Here is a 22,522-nt window from a genome sequence, read left to right as displayed (position 1 = left end):
CTGTTGGGTTTTTGTCTGGGTCCTCAGCGCCCAGTTTGCTGAAATTTAGCAGTGCTAACACACCATTTGCTTTTCTATGTCATTAGCACTTTTGGGTAGAGTTAAACTGATGTCTCAGGTGTCCAGTGCAGGTCCCTTGTCACATGTGCACATTGCCTCCCAAGGAGAGTGATGAAAGGACACCTCTCTCTGGTCCTTTGCAGAGATAGGGACTGTGGGTCTGGAACACCACATACAGCATCAGGCTTGTTCAGGATGTGAGTTAGTTTTACTGAATTTTTTTCTTTCTTTCTTGTTGAAAAAGTTATTACAAGGCTTCTTAAACTTTTTCCACTTGCAACCCCTTTTCACCCAAGAAATTTTTACATGACCCTAGGTAAATAGGTATATAAAATACGTAGGTATACAAATCAAACATTTACTGCCAAATTTTTTGTGACACCCCCCCCCCCACACATTCAGTTATGTGACCCCATATGGGATCATGACCTCACAATTTAAGAAGCTTTGTTTTATTGTACAAGGGAATGGCTCTCTGGGAAAAGGGATGGGGATAGGATGGGAACTGTAGGTATATAAATAAATATTTTTTAAAAGTGAGAGCCAATTCACAGTTGTTGGCCAGTACAGAGGCATGGAATTTCCATTAATAGGAATCTATAGTGGCAGCTAGGTGGTGCAGTGGATAAAGCACCGGCCCTGGATTCAGGAGGATCTGCGGTCAAATCTGGCCTCAGACACTTGACAATTACTAGCTGTGTGACCCTGGGCAAGTCATTTAACCCTCATTGCCCCACAAAAAACAAAACAAAACAAAACAGTAATCTATAACAAAGGATAACGCGCAAATTATAGAACCACCCTCCTTCCAACCCCAACCCCATTGATCCACCTTCTCAGTTCTGAACCAAGAGAATTCCAATAGAGTATAAGCCGCTTCTTTTTTTTACACAACAATATTTATTCATTCAACAAATATTTACTTATGTAAATCTGGCATCATGTGCCAGATTGAGTCTTTTTCTCATGGAGAGCAGTCTAGTAGGGGAAATAACATATATATGAGTACCTACAATACAAGGTAGAAGGTAAAAGTACAATGGGAGATGAGGTACAAAGTACTCTGGGCATTCAGCTGTGGAGTATATTTTGAAGTTTAATTTTAATATTCAGAATCTTAAATTTGCATTAAAATATATATCAATCAGCACACAATTATAAATAAAACTGAAGTTGTTTTAAAGGTATTTGTAGTATTATCACAAATGTTACATGAAAAAAGGTGTTTTTTTAAAAAAAATGTACTTAAGAAATCATTTCATGTTACTAGCTGTGTGACCCTGGGCAAGTCACTTAACCCTCATTACCCCTCACCAAAAAAAAACAAAAACCCCACAACATCTCATGAAGCTGGATTTATGCAAAGGCATGCTAGTGAATGTTTAACAACCAGCTCTCTGGGGGGGGGGGGGGAAGTATATTTAACCCAGTTTAAAAATTTTTTATTTTAATTTTTCTCAATTACATGTAAAGATATTTTTTGAGTTCCAAATTTTTCTCCCATCCTCCCTTCTCTCCTCCTTCCCAAGACCAGCAAGCAATTTGATATAGGTTATATATTATAATCATTAATGTTCCACATTAATCAAAACAAAATTAACTCACTTTTAAGTTTAATATGCATTATTAACATTTTCCCATCACTTTCTTAAGTCTAGATAATCAATGAACAATAAATCAAGCCCTGATTTGCAGAACTTGTCAATTTGAGTTGGTTGAGCTAGATCCAGCATAATGCTAATTTACAGGGGTGCTTCCATTCATAGGATCCTCAATTTAGGACAGAAGTGACTTAAGAGGTAATCTAGTGTATAAAGCACTGGCCCTGGATTCAGGAGGACCTGAGTTCAAACCCGGGGGCAAGTCACTTAACCCTCATTGCCTTGCAAAAACAAAAACAAAACAAAACAAAAAACAAGAGGTAATCTAGTCTAACCACTTCAGTTTACATAAGGAAATTGAGGTATAGAGAGGTAAAGTGACTTGCTCAAAGTTACAAGGATGCAAAATGAAAGAACCAGTATTCGTACTCAGGTTTGAGGATGCTAAAGCTAGGAATCTTTCCCATATATCATACTGTCTCTGCTCATTTGATGAATGTTTTCAACATTCATTTTCGTAAGATTTTGAGTTCCAATTTTTTCTCCCTCCCTACCCCTTCCCTTCTCCCCTCCCCAAGATAGCAAGCAATCTGATATAGGTTATGGGCAGCTAGGTGGCGCAGTGGATAAAACATCCACCCTGGATTCAGGAGACCTAAGTTCAAATCCAGCCTCAGATACTTGACACTTACTAGCTGTGTGACCCTGGGCAAGTCACTTAACCCTCATTGCTCCGCCAAAAAAAAAAATCTGATATAGGTTATATAGTACAATTATGATAAACATATTTCCACATTAGTCATGTTTAAGAGAAGAATCAGAACAAAAGGGGAAAATTTTGAGAAAGAAAAAACACAAAACCCTGTGAACAGTGTGAGCTTCTTGAGGGCAGAGGCTCTTATATTTTCATCTGTGTCCCCAGTGCCTAGGACAGTGCCAGGCACAATCTGTCTTGTGGAATTAAATCAAATTAAAATCCTAGAATTATGAAGTCATTGGTCTGGAAGCTGTCTTATTCAGGGAAGTCCAAGTGTCACAATAACCAGACACGTGATCAGAAACCCCTGGGTATGCTGGGAATGTGCGCCATGAATGTCGTTATAGAATTAATTCCAATACCATCCATTACAAGGACTACTTGATCCAAGCCTGCTCAGCACGATAGCTGGTGGTGGGCAGGTATGCATGCCGTAGTCAAGGCTGCTCCATGGAAGCTGGCTACCTCAAGACCACAAGAGAGCCAGCATTCTTCACTGTGGGTGCTCCATCCACCAGTGAAGTTTGCAAGGCATCAGTGAATGGTCTTCATAAATTGGCTGGAATATCCATTACGGTGCTGCCAACCCACCAAGGAGCCCCTCAGAACTTGTCTAGGCTGGTCCTCGGGTGACAAATCGGGGGAGAGGCAGCTTTGGTAGAGGGGACAACCAGGATGTTTCGTAGCTGTGTGACCTAAGCCAGCCCCTTTCCTGAGCCTCAGTTTCCCCTTCAGCAAAATTATGGTCTTTTCCCAGACTATACTTGAAGCTTCTTCCAGAGTTGGAGAAGCTGCCAGAGCTTATGCTCAGCTGGCAGAGATTTCAAGATCCCAGGGTTACCTCCACGCTACAATGAGGCTTTCATGAAGGGATGTATGTTTGCTAGCTAATTAAGTAAAAACTCCTTTGGCTGAGAACCTCAGGAAGGCCTCACCCCGAGCGGGCACCATTAGGCCCTTGGGCTACACAGGAGATTCTGTGGTTATTGTTGTTTAGTTGTTTCGGTCATGGCTGACTCTTCCTGACCCCACCCTTAAGGGAGATGGGGGTCTAATCTAACCCCCTCATTTTACAGATTGGGAAACAGAGGCCCAGAGAATGTCTCTGTCTACCAGCTCACAGGATCCACAACCTCCCTCTTCCAAAGGGGCTGGAACAACAGAACTGTTTATTCCCATTTTCAAGTGATTTGTTTAAAGTTATACTACTAGCCTGTAGCAGAATCAAGCGATTTAGGTCCCATGTCTCTTGACTCCCTGTCTAGGGTTTGGAGTCAGAATTTCAGTTGAAAGGAACCTCAGCTATGCGGAAAGAATCCTTGCTAACACACCCAGCCTCTGCTTAAGGCCAGCCCTCCTTAAGCCCACCCCTCCTGCCTCTCTGCCTTTGGACAAGTTTAAGTGTTAAAAAAGGCAACTAGATGGGGGGCGGGGGAGGGGGGGCGCGTTAGACTGCTAGATCTAGATTCAGGAAGACCTGAATTCAAATCTGGTCTCAGATACTGGCTGTGGGACACTGGACAAGCCACTTAACCCTGTTTGCCTCAATTTCCTCATCTATAAAATGAGCTGGAGATGGAATGGCAAACCATTCCAGTGTCTTTGGCAAGAAAACCCCAAATGGGGTCATGAAGAGGCAGACGGGAGTAAAACAACTGAACACCCACATCAATTGTTAGGAAGTTTTCCTGGATATTAAGCCTAACTTGGCTTCTTTGCAACTCCCCCACCTACACTCTCACCACTCCTCCTAGTTATGACCTATGGGACCAAACAAAACAAGTCTGATCTCTCTTTCACACATCAGCCTTTCAAGTCCTTGAAGAGAGCTAGCATGTCTCCCCTGAGTCTTCTCCAGTCTAAACCAATCCAGTTTTTTTCTCTGATGGACTCCAGGCAAATCGGTACCCTGCCAGCCTTCTTCTACTCCCCCACTCACCAATGTCCTTCCTTAGTACTCTAGATGAGGTCTAACCAGGGCAGAGGATGGTGGACTACAAGCTCTATCTAAGTCCACAATGGGCCAGCAAAGGTAATGCAATATTGGACTGCAGGGATGGGACCTTTGCATTTTCTTTATTTTTAAATTTTCTTTATTTATTTGTTCATTCATTTATTTATTTGTTTGTTTATTTTCGGGGCAATGACTTTGCAGGGTTAAGTGACTTGTGCAGGGTCACACAGCTAGTAAGTATCAAGTGTCTAAGGTCGGATTTGAACTCGGGTCCTCCTGAATCCAGGGCCGGTGCTTTATCCACTGCACCACCTAGCTGCCCCCTTTTTTGACTTAGATTGAGCTTGCAATCCACTAACACCCCCAGATCATTTTCAGACAAACTACTCTCTTAGCCCTGCCTTCCCCCATCTTGTACTTGTGAAGTTAATTTTTTTGAACCCAGGTGAAAGGCTTCACATTTATACCTAGTGAATGTCCTTTTTTTAGATCTAGCTCAGTGCTCTGGCCCATCAAGATCCTTTTTTGAGATTCCTAATGCTGCTGTCCATGTACAAGCTGTCCCTCCAACTTTGTGTCATCTGGATGGTTCAGCATCCTCTTACTCTGAGCCAAGAACTCTCCTTTATCATTTTCTTTGCCATGACTTTCATAAGGACTCTCCATTCCCAGTACTGGGCAAGGACATACCTAAGAGCTACTGGAGGCAGGGAGGGAATAGGTGGAGGATTCCTTTACACTTTCCTGCAGAAACCTGAGAAGGCACCCACCACACTCCCTTCTGGTAAAATAATGGAATTTGGCAGATGCCTAGGGGTCTCACCTGAATGACCTCGTTGGTTTGGGAAACTAACTAGGGATGATTGGATATGGGCCACACCTGGCCTGCCCTGAGTGCCGTATGCTGCTGATGTCAGCAGGGGAACCGCTCTCCACAGGCAGTTTGAAGGACCTCCCTTTTGGGGGAGGGAGAGTAAATACTCACTGAGGGGAGCTCTGCCTTTTTCTGGTCGGTGAGCTCCCAAGGAGCAGATGAGAGAGAGGTCTTTCCTGGGAGTTTTGTCCTGTGGGCCTTGGCTGCACAGCTGTCTCCCATTGAAACTACGGACCCCAGGTGGTGAGTTAATAAAATGAGCCCAGCTCTTTGAATTAGATGAGCTGGAAGCGAGTTTGGGGATTGTATAGACTTTTGTTAGAGTTAGGGGGATTGTCCATTCTCCTCTTTCCCTGTTCCCTTGTCCTTGGCTTTATTAATTTCATCTTTGCTGTGTATTTTATCCCCATTAATAAAACCGGATTCGTTTGTAGAAAAGAGGCTGTTAAGCTCCTTTCTTATTGGCCTGGGAGGAATGACTAAAAAGGCAGTTCAGATAGGAGGAAGTTTTGGACCTAGAGGTCCCTCATTATTTTCTGAACCCCAATATTATGGTGAGCCACCCAAATAACTCTCCGCGTATTAAATTTGGCCCCATACACCCTCATCCTTCCCCCAGGTCCCACAGTCTACAGCAGAGGCTAGAGGAAAAGTCCCCTTGTTCACAGGTGGACATTCAGTAGATATAAATGTGCACAGGTGATTGAAAGCCAAGCTCTTGGGATTTAGAGCTGAAAGGGGCCTTAGAAGATCATCTAGTCTGGTCCCCTGATTTTGCAGCCAAGGAAGTTGGGAAGGGGACTTGCCCAAGGTCACACAGGTGCCAACTCCAAGACCAAATCATGCACTCTTGGACTAGACCACAATACCAACCCAGCCGACATCATCTCTTCCACCCGCACTCCTGTTGCTACAGAATAAGGTCATGATCTGCATCTCCTGAGGATGAGCTGGTATGGGACAGTTCTTATATCCCTTTGCCAGTTCCCCTCCCCCCTTTCTGGAAGTCCTTCTATGAGTCTAACTGAGGTTCCTTGTGCTATTCTTCAGAGCCCTCACCTTTTGTCCCAGCTTCAGTGGAAGAGGAGAGCAAGGGGCTCCCTGTCACTGGTCATCACTTGTCCTTGGGGGGGGGGGTCATTTGTGGAGAACCCCCAGGTTAAGTTGGTTCCCAGACTTGCCTGACTCTGAGAGCGTTGGAGTATTCTTAGGACTGTGTGTGGTGCATGGCACCATAGCTACCAGCCAGTCATCTGGAGGGACTGTCTTTTCCCTCATGCTCGTCACACTAATTAATTCTCTCTAACAAGGTGGTTCCCTTGCCATCTGGGCTGAGCCGTGGGGATTGTGTGTCATGTCCCAGAAGTGGGTGGGATTTGCCACAATGAGTCTGGGCTTGCTGGGGATGACCCAACCTCACCCAAAGTTACAGAGGTCATCACCGTGAACATAAGCCACATAATTAATTAATTCGTCAATCAGTTAATTAAACAGGCCCTGGGGTAGGAATTGGAAGCCAACCATTGGAGCTGCTGTCCTCACCAAGTGATTGTTCTGGGCGGGGGTGGAGGGGCATCCCAGACCTCACCCCATACACATACATCTCATTTGGGGAAAGGGATCGCAGGGTCTCAGTCCTTCCCTTGGCAGCATGTGTGGGCCTCCTTTTTACACAGCACCTACAAGAATAACACCATTGGTGGTGGCATGAGCCTACTTTCCTCAGCCCCTGAATAATTCCCCATAGTCATCCATTCATGTCCTTACCAGTCCTCTTGTGCAAGGGGACGTCCTTGCTGCTATCTTACCTCAGTCCTTTCTGCTCTAGTTGACAGCCATTTTCTTTGGTCTTGCCTTATACAGAGCTACATTTTAGCTCAACAGGATGACTCTTCAGATGCTCGAAGACCATCATCATAGACCTGTCTCTTCTCTCCTTTTAACCCACCTTATACTTCATCCTCTGAGAGCTCAGTTGTGAGTTAGGCTCCAGATTCTAGTCTGACTCCCACCATTCAGGACCAAATTACTGCCATAGCCTCCTCCTACCTAGCTTCCAATTCTGCCCCTTTGATCCATCCTGCCCAATACCACAACATTAATCTTCCTAAAATACTGCATTCATCATGTCACTCCCTTGACTCACAATAACAACAATAACAAATATTTCAATAGTGCTTTCAGATTTGCAAAGTCCTTTACATGTTAACTCATTTGATCCATTATGGACTTAAGGAAAACATTCATGTTCCTCATCTAGCATTCAAAACCTCACACTGCCTTTCCAATCTTCTCTCCTGCAATGGCAGGAGAGAATATCAATCCATATCAATCATATCAATCAGTATCCAATAGCAGCTATATTTTTATTTCTAATGACCAAAGAATAATCTTGAATGATCCAGACTGTTTCCCCTTGGTATATGAGGGCTCCCTACTGGCAACCTGCAATATTTGTTGTTTAATGTCAAACTTCTAGTTTGAGTGTGGCATTTCTTGATACGTTAAATGCACTGTTTCTCTTTGTCAGTTTTCTATGGATGCTATCAAGCTGTACTCTTTCCACTGTTTCCAATACTTCTGGGAAATTTCCTATATGTTTTCCTGATGTGTAGTATTTAAGCTTTTTATTTCATCATGTTTTCCTGGAATAACATTGATTGACCAATTATCTTGAGCATTCTATCTTCAGTGCCAATTGCATTGTCTTGTAGTTATCTCAGGTTTCTCCCAAATATATTGTCTTTTGTTCTGACAGTCTTTCTTCTGCCTCAGAATTTTTGAATTTTTGATATATTCTCTTTTGGAAAATCTATTATTTTGGAATGAAAAATCTGTTGTTATATTTTCAAACTTACCTATTTTATGCAGCTTTAAAAATAATTTCTTATTTGAGAGCTCTACATTTTTTCTTAATTTCCATTATTTCTTTCTTCAACTTTTAGAAAACAACTCTGGTGGTCTTACAGTAATCCCATTACCATTTCTAGAGGTTTCATTCAGAGTTGTTACCATACTTTTCCTCATGACTTTTGAATATTTGTCTTTTACCCTCTAGTATTCTTTCACTTTGTAGCATCTTCTTGGTTATCTGCTAATATTCTTTTTTATAAGTCCTTTATTTTTTCTGTAAGGTCTTTCTTATAATAACTTCTGTCTCTAATGACTAGTCTCTAATGAGACTTTATTGGGTAGTCAGTCACCAGTATCTAATGAGACTGATTCTGTAATAAGTAGTCTTTGGAGCTCACTGTTGCTTTTACCTTTATTTGGCACATTTCTTGCTATTTTGGCATTACTTACCTTCCTGCACTCAGGCATCCAACCATAATTGTTGATACTTGTCACACATACCACTCCATGCTTGATCTCAATACTTTTGCATGGGCTGCCAGTCCTCCAATTCTGGAATGTTCTTCCTTCTCACCTCTGTATCATAGAATCCTTCTCTTCTTCCTTCAGGCCAATACCACCTTCTACACAAAGCTTTTCCTGACCCTGTCCTCTCAATTCCTAGGTATTTTATTTAACTATCGTGTTTTTCAGTCATTTTTCAGTGGTGTCTGACTCTTTGTGACCCCATTTGGGGTTTTCTTGGGAAATAGACTGGAGTGGCTTGCCATTTTCTTCTCCAGATCATTTTACAGATGAGGGAACTGAGGCAAATTGGGTGAAATGATTTACTCAGGGTCACACAGCTAATAAGTGTCTGAGGCTGGATTTGAACTCAGATCTTCCTGACTCCAGGCCTAGTGCTCTATGCACTACGGTGCTCCCTAGCTGCTCTGATACTTAACTACTTTGTATTTGTTTTCCTTATATTATGTATATGTTTATATTTGTGCTTGTCATCTCCCCTGATCCACTGACCAGAGACTGTTTCATTCATTGTATTTGTATCTCCAGCACCAAGTATTGTGCCCTTAATATGTGCTTATTGATTGTTTGTTGTGATGGATTCAGTCTCTTCTCCCCCAGGGCCAGATTTCTGACTCTCTTGCACCCTTGCCTTGTGCACCCCTACCTCCGTTCTCAGATTGTTCTTCCCCACTTGTTGGGGAATGCTCTCTTTGGCCTTTTCCACCTCTCTTGACCTTGTCCAAACCTTAGGACCCAGCTCAGGTGCTGTCTTCTCCAGTGGTACTCCTCAGATCCCCCCAATTCCCCCAGATCTCTCCCTCTTGGGAGGATTCTTGAGCCACTTGGGGGCTCTACCACTCATTTGACCTTTTTCCTATCTTACCTTCCATTGTTTAACTTTTCATTTGGGAATTGTGTCTCCCGACTGGGCCTTTTCCTCTTGCCTCATAGGTAACCTAGCATGAGTCTGGACACATTGGAATTGCTCAGTAATGATTTCATGATTAATACCCATAATTCCTGAGGAAGGCATGGGGATCCCCCAGGAAGGAAACAGACCTTCAAATTGGGGGTCACAATAGGGAAATCAAATGAACAGGAATGGATTGTGAATGTCCTTGATGCCAAGGCCCTTCCCTCTGGTGATTGGCCTCCATGGGCTTTAGGGATCTGGGTGGGGGTCTTCTACACATTCCAGGGCTGGTCTGCAGCCTGTAATGACCAAGGAACCCACTCTTCTCACCTCTTTAAAGGTCACTTCCATCAATATACATAAAATCTGGATCTGTCTGGACTCTTCTTATGGATACACATTTAAAAGTGGTTGAGTTTTCTTGAAAGCCATCCTTTCTTCCTTTTTGTTCCCTCCCTCCCTCTTTCACCGGTTTCCCTCTCTTTCCTTGTTGCCCTATGCTAGCTAATTACTATGGAGAGGTCAAAGCCAATCTATACTTCCTTAGGGGCCCTGATACCATCCTGTCCTACCATCTCTTGAAAAGACCACTCCCTACAGTCCATCCTTCCCCTGCTTCCTTGTTCCCCCATTCAGTGCTGTCATCAAACCATAAATCTAGTCCTAGAAGGACCATCAGAAGCCATTTAGACTATTTTACAGATGGGGAAGCTGAGGCTCAGAGGAATTGAACAGCTTTCTCAAAGTCAAACAGGGAACAAGTGTTTGAAGCAAGATTTGAACCCAAGTCTTTGGACTCCAGATCCAGTACTTTATGCACTATATGACACTGGACCCCCTCTGGAGGGAAATTTTGACTTCAAGGCTACTCTGCCGTACCATGAGGCTATCACAGCAGGGGGGCAGTGACTCCACTGATCCATGGCCCTATTCCTCTACCCCTAACATCGTACAAACCAACGCACAGGCTGCACTGACAAACGTATTAGGCACCCACTGGGTCTCAGTCAGGTTTGCACAGTAGTTTGTTGTAGACTTTCAAGAAGTGCAAAGCAAATTTATCTCCTTCCCCTCCCCAAAGATACTGTCTGCCCCTGCCCCCAGACTTCCCTATCTCTGGTGAATTACTGATACACGAACAAGGAAGGGCTGGGCAGGAGAGCTTTGGCACTCCCAGAGGAGCTAAGGAGACTCAGAATGGGCTAGAGATCAGAAAGTATCAAGATGGAGGGCCTGTGCTTGGGTGGTCATCATGAACTCAGCAGGAGACCAGAAGAGGTCAAGAGCCGAGTGGGCTAAGGAGGCTTCCTAGAAAGCATGGGGATGAAGCTGAGCTTTGAAGGATGGGGAGGTTCTGAAAGAATCCTGGGAGAGGATGGGAGGGCCCAGGAATATTTCCAGAGCATCAGATGAGGGAAGAGGCACGATCATCATAATCACCAACATTTATCCAGTGATGTAGGGTTTGCAGAGCTCGTTACAGATGTTCCTTCTGATCTGATCCTCCTAACAACCTTGTGAAGTGGTTGCTTTTAGTGGATAGATTACTGCACTTGGAGTCAAGAAGATCTGGGTTCAGGTTCCACCTCAGACACAAGCCATGTGACCCTGGGCAAATCACTTCATTTCTCGTCCCTCAGATCCTCATCCGTCAAATAAGGAGATTGTATTAAATGACCTTCCACTCTAAATCTATGATCTTGTGATGCATTTTACAGATAAAGAAACTGAGGCTCAAAGGGTTAACTAAGTCACCCAAGGTCATACAGGTAGTATGTATCTGAGGCAGGATTCAAACTCAGGTCTTCTCATCTCCAGACCCTTCCCCCCTACTCCCCACCCCCTGCCTCTACTCTATCCACTATGCTAAGCCCCCGGCTTCTGTGTAATACTTCAAAAATTAGCAGAGATTGAACTAAACTTTAGGGGCCCTCCCAGAATATGTACATGTGACTTGTAAGGCCACTGTGAGGTAGATGCTGTAGGCATTGTTATCTTCCTTTTTTCAGGAGAGGAAACTGAGGCACAGAGAGCTGATTTGCCCAGAGCCACAGGCTATTAATGATTTAATAAAATAATAATAGATTTAATAATGATCTGAAATAAATATAATAAAATAATAATAAACAATAAAAATTATTTATGAAATAATAATATAAATAAAACAATAAAATTTAATTAGTTAATAAAAGTTGAGAAGCAGGATTTGAAACCACTTTTCTTTTGACTCCAAATTCAATTCCAGCACCTCGTACACCCACCGGATAATGTGTCCTCTGAACATGAGAAGGGATCCAAGAGTTGGGACTGAGAGGAGCTTGGGATGGAATGCAATTTGCGGAGTGCTTTACATAGGATCACAAGACCACGGTATTACACAGGGTTAGGGTTAGAAGGGCCCTCAGATGACATGTGGCCACTTTATAGATAGGAAAACTGAGGCTGGGAGAGGTCAAGTGACTTAGGATCATGGATCATAGATATAGAACTGAAAGGGACCTCAGAGAGCATCTGGTCATTTTACGGTTGGGGAAACTGAGGCCCAGGGATGTTAAGCGGGTTGCCCAAGGTCTCATAGAATAACAAACATCAGAGGAGGGATTTGAACCCAGATCATCTGACTCCAGAACTGGGGACAACTTCTTTTTGCTGTACCACAGTTGCCTTTATTATTAAGTATCTTCTATGTACTAGATATCTGTTGTTGTTCAGTTGTGTCTGACTCTCTGTGACCCCTTTTAGAGTTTTCTTGGCAAAGATACTGGAGTGGTTTACCATTTCCTTCTCTAGCTCATTTTGCAGATGAGGAAACTGAGACACACAGGATTCAGTGACTTTCCCAGGATAACACAGCTAGTAAGTGCCTGAGGCTGGATTTGAACTCGGGAAGATAAGTCTACCTGATTCCAGCTCTAGCACTATCCGCTGCAGTGCCACCTGGCTGCAAAGACAAAAATGAAACAATCCTTGCCTTCCAGAGTCTGACAGTAAGCTGGGAAGGGGTCTGCATGTAAAGGAGAAGGAGATGAGGCAGAACAGGCATCAAGGGGCCCAAGTCGTGGACGGTTTTGATCCAGGATCTGGCAGGAAAGGCTGACATAAAGCATACAACCCTTCCCAGAAGACCCATCTCCAGGGCACTGAGATGCTTCCAGCCCTGCCGCTCTACCCTCTGGCCACTCTGGGAGAGGGAGGGAGAGCTGGCTTGGATGGGCAGGGGGCTCCAGAGACTATCTGGGACTGGACCCAGGTCTCTGCTCCTTCTGCCAAAGTGCCTTTCCCTATTCTACTCAGCCTCACTGAGAAAAGAGGAGGCAAGATAGAAATAACAGCCATGATAACATGATTGTAAGAACACTCATCTCTCATGGTAAAAGGGGCCTTGAAACAAGGGTACATGTAACATAGGTACATTTTCCTAGACACCTTCTGGAGACACTATATTCTACCATTGTTTTCCAACCTAGATCTTAGAAGGGGGTGGACACTGAAGCAAGAGAGTGATGTGGCTCCCCTCCACTTGGCTTGGTGGAGAGAGCTTTGCACCTGGAGCTTGAAAGACTGGGTCAGATCCCTCTGGGGACACTTACTAGCTGTGTGACCCTGAGCAAGTCACATAACCACTATGAGCCTCAGTTTACTCATCTCTAAATGCAAACTCTACTCAAGGATAGCTTTTCCTCCTTTTCCCTTCTCCCTTAAAGATGAGAGGGGCTAAGTTCTCCGAAGGCTTAGTATAGAAAGATTGGGGAATCTGCCCACCATGTTGTGTTACACACATAACATCCTTAATGCTCTATGGGAATAGCAGTTCTTTCATCCCATACTCTGAGGGCCTGGTGGGGAGAGCAGGAAGAAAAGCAGAGGAGCTAGACCTTGAGAACTAATTTCCTAAATGAAGGACTTGGGTAGGGAGAAGTGGAGTCACAGCACAGAAGACGGAGATGGTGCTTGTCTTCAGGAAGCTTTCATTTCTGGAAAGGCAGGAAGGACACACTGATTCTCACACATCAACTGCCCACATATTGATATTCACAAATGAGGACTCACCCCCCCCCCCATACACGGGAGTGCTCACACACATGCACATGCACAGAGTTCCCATGCTACTTTTCCTTTAGGTAGAATGACCTTGGTGAGGCAGTAAGAGAGGCCACCCAAGACTAAGAAGAGATATTTGGATAGAGAGGTGGCTCTTGACATACTTGGGCCCCTACTTGGCAGGGGTGGGGGTCACTGATCTGTTGATCTAGTGCTCCCAGAAATACCCTTCCTGCCCCCTGACCAATGTTCCAAGAAAGTTGGCACCTTTTTCTATCCCAAGGAAAGCCTTTAAGCCTTGGGGCCACTGAGTATCTATCTAGACATAGAGAAAGGCCCTTCTAGGCCTGCACCCTAACTATGTGTGGGGAAGGAGCTGTCCTGGGCAGGCCAGGTGTAGAACTGTCGTAGCATAGGGCAAGGACCACGGCTGATTGGTGCTTCGATGAGTGACGTCAAAGAACTGCAGATCTACCCCGACCCATCCCCCATGCCTACAAACCCAGCTCCTCTTCAGGGAATAGGAAGGAGAGGGGCCCTTCTTCTTCATCAGCCCCTCCACAGGATCCTTCTCTCCTGCCCCAGCCCAGGGCCTCCACTACAATTCCAGCTCCCTACCTTTGGCCACATTCCTCACAGAACCCCAGCCTGACTCTGGCTCTGTCTATCTGTCTGGGACTTCTTGTATGTTCTTAAAAGCTCCAGCCCCTCTGTCTTTTCATCTCTGTTTTCCTTCTCTGTCCCCTTTTTTTCTCTTCCTCCCTCTCAGTTTTCTTCCTCCCCACTGTTCTGCCTGTGACTTTGCTTTCTATACCTCTTGGTGTGTTCTCTCTCTCTCTCTCTCTCTCTCTCTCTCTCTCTCTCTCTCTCTCTCTCTCTCTCTCTCTCTCTCTCTCTCCCTTCCTCCCTCCCTTCCTCCATCTTTCTCCCTCCATCTCTCTCTTCTCACCTCTCACCCAATTATTTTCATCTTTCCTCAAACCCTGTTCCCTCTCCCCTACCCCCATTCCCTGGCTCTCTCTTTCTCAATTCCTTTTCTGTTTCTTCTCTTTTCCTCACCCTTCTGTTCTGCCTCCCTGTTCTCTCTCCCCCACTCCTTTCTTTGCTATCTCTCCCATTGTCTCTCTGTTCTCTATATCTCTCCAAACTCTATCTCTATTTTCTCTCTTATTCTTTTCATCCTCTGCCTCTTCCCCCAAACTCTCTATTCTCTGTCTCTGTCTCTTATCTATGTCTCCTCTTTCTCAACCTTCTCTTCTTCTCTGTTCTAGATTGTGTCCCAGACCCTATGTTCTGTCTCTGCTTCTCTTGTCTCTTTTCCCCCCTCTGTCTCTATTCTGTCTCTCTTCCCTATCTGCTGTCTTCTCTCCCTTGCTGTCTCTCTTACCCATCTCTCAATCTTTATACTTTATATCTCCTTGAAAACCCTGCTCCGTTGTCTCTCTCCCCTACCCCATCTTCTCTGTCTCTGCCTCTCTCTGTACCTCTCTATTCTCTGAATTTCCCTCTTTCCCTCCAAATTTCTCATTTCTCTGCCTCTTCTCCGTTCTTTGTACCCCTAACCTCCCCCCCCCCCCGCAGTCTTGCTTCTCTCTCCCTCCTCTCTCTCACAGTCTCTCTCTATTCCCTGTGTCTCTTCTACCCAAACTCTTCTCTGCTGCCTTTCTCTCTCCCTCGATCTCTCTCTTCTCTGCCTCTGGCTCTCTCTCCTTTTCCTGCTCTCTGTTCCCCCACCTCCCCCCTTTTCCCAATATTCCCCTGGGAGCTCTGGGGCCGCCGAGCCCGGAGTGCAGATACAAGGCTGAACCATTGTTTGACAATCTGTTTTCATCTTCATCTCGTTGGCAGGCTGCAGGAGAAATGCAGAAGGTTAATGAGGCACTGTGAGAGGGATTACTGCGAGGAGGAGCGGGCGGGCAGGCAGGCGGGCGAGCGAGGAGCCGCAGTGACAGGGAACCAGTAATTACTAATTAGGCGCAGTTTAACAGGAGGAAAAAGTGAAATCTCCTCTTCACCAACTGTCAATAATTAGCTGATTTGGTGAGGCTGAAATGTGTCCACAGTGAAAAAGGCAGCTTTTGTCCCTCAGACTTGAGCTTGATAGAGAGAAGAGGGTGTGGCTGGGGCACCCACCCTGTCCGGGGACAGTGCCCAGGGTGAGAGGGGTTGGGGAGGCAGGAGAGAAGGGCTGAGCCCCGTGGAAGTAGGAATCCTCAGCCTGGGGCTGTGGTCCCCATGTACTCCAATTGTTTCCAACACGATTGCCCCTGATTCCCTGGCTGACCTTGAATAAGTCACTTCATGTCTATGGGCCTCAGTTTCCTGATCTGCGAAATGAGGGAGTTGGACTAGATAGATGGCCTATGAGGGCCCTTCCAGCCTCAAGCCTACAGATGGGCACCCGGGTCCAGACTGAAGATCCACCTGTCTTATTCTAGCCTCATCCCATACCTGAGGACTAGGCAGGCAGAGAGAGGAGGTCTGCCACAGCTCTAGCACTCCTTACTCCACCATGTTAGACAGTGGGGAAAACCTAGGGAAGGCAGTTTGGTATGGTAGAGAGAATGCTGCACCTGCAGTCCCAAAGACCTGGGCTCAGACCGGACCTGGGCAAGTGATTGAAATGACCATAAAAATGCTGGTAGAACTCCACTCCCAAGGTTGTCATGATATTCTTTTTTATTTTGTTTTTTTTGGTGGGGCAATGGGGGTTAAGTGACTTGCCCAGGGTCACACAGCTAGTAAGTGTAAAGTGTCTGAGGCCGGATTTGAACTCAGGTACTCCTGAATCCAGGGCCGGTGCTTTATCCACTGTGCTATCTAGCCACCCCAGTCGTGATATTCTTAAAAGTTGTTTTGTGGGAAAGCTTCAAGTGCAATATAAATGTCAGTTATTATTTGTTGACTTGCCCAAGGTTATACAGTGAGTTAGAATCAGCCCAGGGTCCCCATGGCTCCGTCACCTGCTAGGGATAGAAGGGAGAAGAGGCCAAGACCTTATGTGTGAGATAAGGAGATGAACCAAATGGCCTTTAAAATTCTGTTTCAGCTCTAAATCCAAGGCCAACCTTCTGGACAACCAAGGAGGTAGCAGTGAGACATTAAGGACAGACAGATGGGTAGAGATGCCCATATTCGGACCTTCCCCAGAGAGAAGATGTGTAGGATGAGGGAAGGACTGGTAGAGTTAGGAGATGCAGTTTGAAGGCTCAGGTTGTTAGTTAAATTATCTTGGCACCCCATTTTATCCTCCCTGAGCCTCAGTTTCCCCATCTACAGAATCAGGATAATGAAATTCTTCCTACTGACTTAGAATGTCTTTGGGAGGATTAAATAAGATGATGTATGGAAAAACTCTTGCTGTCTATAAAGCCCAGCCTGGCACATGCGTGAGAAATGAGAACCATTGATATTTCCATGATGTTTATCCAGACCTAGGAATGCAATGGTGACACAGCATCATATGGGAGGGAACATAGTTGGAGGGAGTGTGTGTGTGTGTGTGTGTGTGTGTGTGAGAGAGAGAGAGAGAGATATCTAAACCTCTACCTGTACCAGCTGTTCTCTAGTGGGGGTGGGAGTGAGGGTTCACAGGCTCACAGAGGGCTGCTTCCTGCTAAGCCTGTTTGTTCATCATGCCTCAAGTGGGGGCTCTTCCGCTCATGGCCTTTGGCCTTCCCTTGACACCTCATCTGCCCCCCTCCTTCCCCACCCTATGCCCCTGGCCCTGGCATCTGTGGAACACCTGGCCTGTAAAAAAAAGTACCACAGAGGAAGGAAGAGCAGGCAATAAACTCACTGTAGTTTCAGCCTGGGGGCTCCCGAGAAAGTAGAGTCAGCCCTTGGTGGGGCTCTCCAGCTTCTCCATCCTCTCCATCTTCTGTCCTCGTGCCACTTAGCTCTGTGTACCCCTGTTCAACTCCCCTATTCCTCTGCTCAAGGCATAGCCTCAGAGATCTAGAAATAAAAGGAACCTTAAAGGTCATTGAGCTGAACCCCCTCATTTTTTAGATGAAGAAACAGACCCAGAGAGTTGACAAGGCCAGTAGTAAGTAGCAGAGGTTGGGATTTGAACTCAGGACAATGGACCATAGATTTAAATCTGGAAGAGGCCTTAGGGGTCATTTTACAGACTGAGGAATTTGAGGGTCATAGGGTCACACAGGAAGTAAGGGGCAAGGCTAGGATTTGGCCTTAGGTTCTCTGACCTGATCAGTCCCTTGTTCTTACCACTGTGCCACACTAACTGCTCCTTGATTCTCCTCACTTTCCCCATTGCAACCCAACAGACCCTCCCACAATGCAGAATAGGCATCAGGGTAGAGTGAAGGTGTCTCCCCAAGGGAAGGAGGCAGCTCCCTTCCAATGCTCTCCCCCCATCATGCCCTACATCTCCTATTCTTGTAAGAAATGACTGACTCTGCGTGATTGCCTTTTCTGAGTCTCCAGTTTGGCCAAGGAACTATGGATATAGTTGGGGGGATATCTCCCCCATTGTTTCTCCCCTCCTCTTGGGGGAGCTTTGGAAGCCCCCCTAAGCCAGAGGAGGTCCTTAGAGTTCAGTTCAAGGCCAGAAACAAGCTCTTCCAGCCAGCCCTCTCTGCTTAGCCCACTCGAACTTTCTCCTAGCCAGTAGTGACCCAGTTAACATGGTCTTTATCGGCATGCATCAACAAATAACCTTAAGACATTTCCGCTTGTGTATGTGGGTATGAGTATGTGTTCTCTAGACCACTTGACCTTGTGCTCCTCCAAGGTAAGGTCTTTATCTCACCAACACCTAACACAAGGAGCAATACGCATTCTGGGTTTAGCATTGTTGGCTGATTATGTGACCCTGAGTCTCTTGGGCCTCATCCTCCAAATGGGGAGAATCATTTCAGAGGCTCACACTGTGCCAGGTGGGAAATACTGGGGAGGTTGCAGAGTTGGATCCCTCCATGAATCCAGAGCAGTCCTTTCCATCTGCCAATGGAGAGACTTCTCTGAGGGTTGGAGAGCAAGATGGCCGCCACCTTTCCCACAGAACATCCCAAGTGATATTCTATACTTTTGTTTGAAAATGTTTGTTTGGGGTCTTTCTTTTCTGTTGTTTTAATCAATCCCCATTGAACTGCAAAGTGGGCTATTTTTGCCATCAGAAATCTGCCGTGTTCCCCGCCCGCTGCTTTCTTGGAGTTTGCCCACAGTACCCCCCGGGAGGGGACGGATTGGAACAGCAAACCCATTTGGAGACATCAGAAACACCAACGCCACCTGTCACATTGCCTGTGCAGTAATCCATCCCCCCACCTCATACACACACCCCTCCAGTTTGGCCTCAGGGGGGCAGCACCATCCAGTGCTGAGAGCTGGGCCAGGGGGGTGGGGGCCCAACTCAGCAAACTTCAACCCCCTCCTTTCCCCACCTCCTCCCTTGTAGGCTTAGTCTCTGAATCTCCCTAGATCATTCCTTCTCTCTTTCCAGGGCCCCCACTGTGCCCTTTCCATCCCATGCCCAATATAGCATAGCATCCCAGAGCTGAATTCAGCAGGAGAGAAAGCCTTGTGATAGGATAGTGAGTGAAAAGAGAAAAAACCTCAGTTACGAAGAGGCTTCCAGAGATGGGTCCAGAGGGTGGTAAGATCCCCAGTTTGTTGTCCAAAGCAACAACAGCAAAACCATTTTTCTCCATAATACCTTGTTTTCAAAGCCCTCCCCCATCTTCTGTGTGTTTTTATCCTCACACTAGCTTTGAGATGGAGGTTGGACAGGGACCAGGATCTCCATTTGACAGATGGGTAAACTGAGGCAGGGAGGGAGGCGGTCATTGATTCTGAGAGAGCTCTAGACAAAGGGTACTCAAAGAAAAAGGTAGATGCTCAGGCCAACCCACAGGGGAGAATCCCAGACATAGAAATAGAAGGGATCTTAGTAATCACCTAGGCTTACTTCCTCCTTTTACAAAGGAGGAAACTGAGGCACAGAGGAATCGTAAGATCCTAGATCCAGAGCTCATGGAAGGGAGCTCAAAGTCTATCTAATCCAATCTCCTTATTTTGTAGCTGAAGAAAATGAGGCCAATGGAGATGATGGGATATGATCAAGGTAGTGAGTGTCAGCTGGGACAATCAGACATTAATTAAGCCCCTACTTTATGTTATAGCTAAACTGGACATTGTCTCTCCTGTTCCTGCTTCCAGACACCACGGTTGGTTTGAGGTTACAAAGACAAAAGTGAAACAATCCCTGCCCATGGGGAGCTTACATCCTATCAGAATGAGACAGAATCTACCCATATCACATGTGGGGCTTTCTCTCTATGAGACATCTACTTAACTGAGTGCATTTCACTGAGATACATAGTCTGTAGAGGATAAACCCTCTGCCTTCATGAAGCATATAGTCTAGTAAAGAGATAACGAATAAAAATGGATAAGGAAAACATAACATTACATGAGAACTATTGTAAATAGTTTAAGGTAGTAAATAGCGCAGCAGCAAAATGGGCATCCAGCCTGGAGTCAGGAAGACACCTCTTCCTGAATTTAAATCTAGCCTCAGAAACTAGCTGTGTGATTCTGGGCAAGTCACTTCACCCTGCTTGCCTCCATTTCCTCATCTGTAAAATGAGCTGGAGAAGGACATGGCAAACCACTCCAAGATCTTTGTCAAGAAAACCCCCAGTGGGTTCATGAAGAGTCAGGTATAACTTGAAAAAAACCAACTAAATAACATGCTATGTGAGGTATGAAGGGAGAGTAGGAGTTCAATAGACAAAGAGAGAGAAGGAAGCATCTTAAGCACAGTGTGACCAAGGACATGGAAGTAGGAGAGGGGATGACATATTTGGGGAAGAGAGGAATATCCAGTTTGGCTGTGACATAAGGTGTGTGGAAGAGAGTGATGAGAGATGGGTGAGACAGAAAAGTTAGGGTAGCACCAAATTATACAGAGCCTTGAATGCCAGGAAAGGGACCTTGAAATTTACCTGGAGGCAACAGGGAGCTACTAAAATTTTTTGAGCAGATGGGTGACTGCCCCATGTTTGAGAAAGATTGTTTTAGAAGAAACATGAGAAATAGAGGGGAGAGGAGGCAAGAAGTGAGGAGGATTTATTACAATCATCCAAGTGGATAATGATGTGGGTTTTTATGAAGATGGTGGAAGTGGAATTAGAGAGGAAATGGGGGGAGTGGTCAAACATTTGGTAACTGATTGGAGTGAGAGGCGAGAGAAAAGGAAAAAAAAAAAGGTGGCCTGAAGTTACAAACATGGGAGACCAACCAGGAAGATCTTAGGATCCTACAAATAGAGTTGGAAGGGACTTCAGAGGTCATTGAGTTCACCTTCTCCATTTTACAGATGAGTAAACTGAGGTCCAGGATCATGTAGGTAGTAAGTGACAGGTCCAAGATTTAAACCTGGTTCCTTTGATTCTTTCTACTGTACCAGGTGATGACATAGAAAGGAATAGCAAAGTCAGAAAAAGGAGCATATTTAGGGAGAAAGACAGCAAGAATGGTCTTGACCATAATGAGTTTGAGACAGTTTGGGGACATCCAGGTTTAGAATTAGAAGTCTGGGAATAGGGGCAGCTAGGTGGCGCAGTGGATTGAGCACTGGCCCTGGAGTCAGGAGGACCTGAGTTCAAATCTGACCTCAGACACTTAACACAAGCTGTGTGACCTTAGGCAAGTCACTTAACCCCAATTGCCTCACTAAAATAAAAAAGAAGTCTGGGAATGGTTAGAGGAAAAGGATCCAAAAGTGTCCTCACACCTCTGAAGCCAAGAGGAGAGAATACCCACTAGATAGAAGTAATTAGCTGTGTCAAAAGCTGCAGGGGCTCAGGGAAGATGAGGGCTGAAAAAACCACCATTGGATTTGGTCATTGAGAACACTGGGGGCCACTGAGAAAGTAGCTTCAAGAGAGGAATGGGGAAAAAAGGCCAATTGGAAGGAACTTGGGTGACCTTGATTCTTTAGACGAGAAAAATCAAAGGACCATAAATCTACCTCTGGCAGGGAACAGGAAGGAAAGGGATCATTTCCATCCATCTTTTAAAATGATCCCCCTCCCCTGTTCAAACCTGTGGCCCTCCATGCCCCACCTTTGGCTACATCACTCTCACAGATTGAGAGGACATGCTGTGGGCAACCATTTTTCCTTTCTGATCCATGTGGCTGTCAGTGTCTCTCTGTGGACAGTGAGGAGGTGGAGGCAATGGGCATGGCTTTGTCCAGTTTATTATCAGTGAAAGGGAGAAAAGAAGTGGGATAGTCATTGGATGGGGTGGGGAGTGGAAGGGTGAAGGGAAAACTTTTAGGGAAGATGTGAGTATGTTTTTAGGCAGATGGATTTTTAGTTAGTGAGGGAATAGATGGATGGAAGAAGAAAGGGAAGAAGGGAGAGAGAAAGAAGGAAGGAAGGGTAGATGGAAGGAGGGAGGGAAGAAGAAGGGAGAGAGGAGGAAGAAAGTGAGAAAGAAAGAGGAAGAAAATTACTAGCTCTGTGACCCTGGGCAAGTTACTTAACCCTCACTGCCCCACAAAAAAAAGAGGAAGGAAGAAGAAGGAAGGAAGCAAGAAAAGAAGAATGGGAGGAGGGAGGAAGAAGGAAGGGGGAAGGAAGATGCGAGGAAGAGAGAAAGAAGGGAGGGAGGAAGAAGAAAGGGAGACAGAAAGGAGAAAGGAAGGAGGGAGAGAAGATAGGAAGGAAGGAGGGAAGATGGGAGGGAAGGAAGGATGAAGGAAGAATGGTAGGGAGGGAGGAAGGAAGAAAGAAACAAAGAAAGAAGTAAGAATAGATGGAAGGGAGGGAAGAAGAAAGGGAGAGGGGGAAGGAAGGGAGAGAGAAAGAAAAGAAAGAAAGAAAAAAGGAAGGAGGGAAGCAAGGAAGCAAGAAAAGAAGAATGGCAGGAGGGAGGAAGGAAGAAGAAGAAAAAGAAGGAGGAAGGAAGGACAAAGGGAGAAACATGA

The 22,522-nt window shown here is 45.5% G+C and overlaps 1 protein-coding gene across 1 annotated transcript in view; it reads left to right on the top strand.

The window, feature by feature from the left end:
• The window catches only part of SFXN5 (sideroflexin 5), a 216,136-nt gene that overhangs the window by 161,401 nt on the left and 32,213 nt on the right, over window positions 1-22,522 (top strand). The window lies entirely within an intron of this gene.

Source organism: Dromiciops gliroides, chromosome 2 (genome assembly GCF_019393635.1).
Source record: "Dromiciops gliroides isolate mDroGli1 chromosome 2, mDroGli1.pri, whole genome shotgun sequence".
NCBI lineage: Eukaryota > Metazoa > Chordata > Mammalia > Microbiotheria > Microbiotheriidae > Dromiciops > Dromiciops gliroides.
The sequence above is the reverse complement of the archived record's forward strand: the minus strand, read 5'-3'. Positions and strand labels throughout refer to the sequence as shown.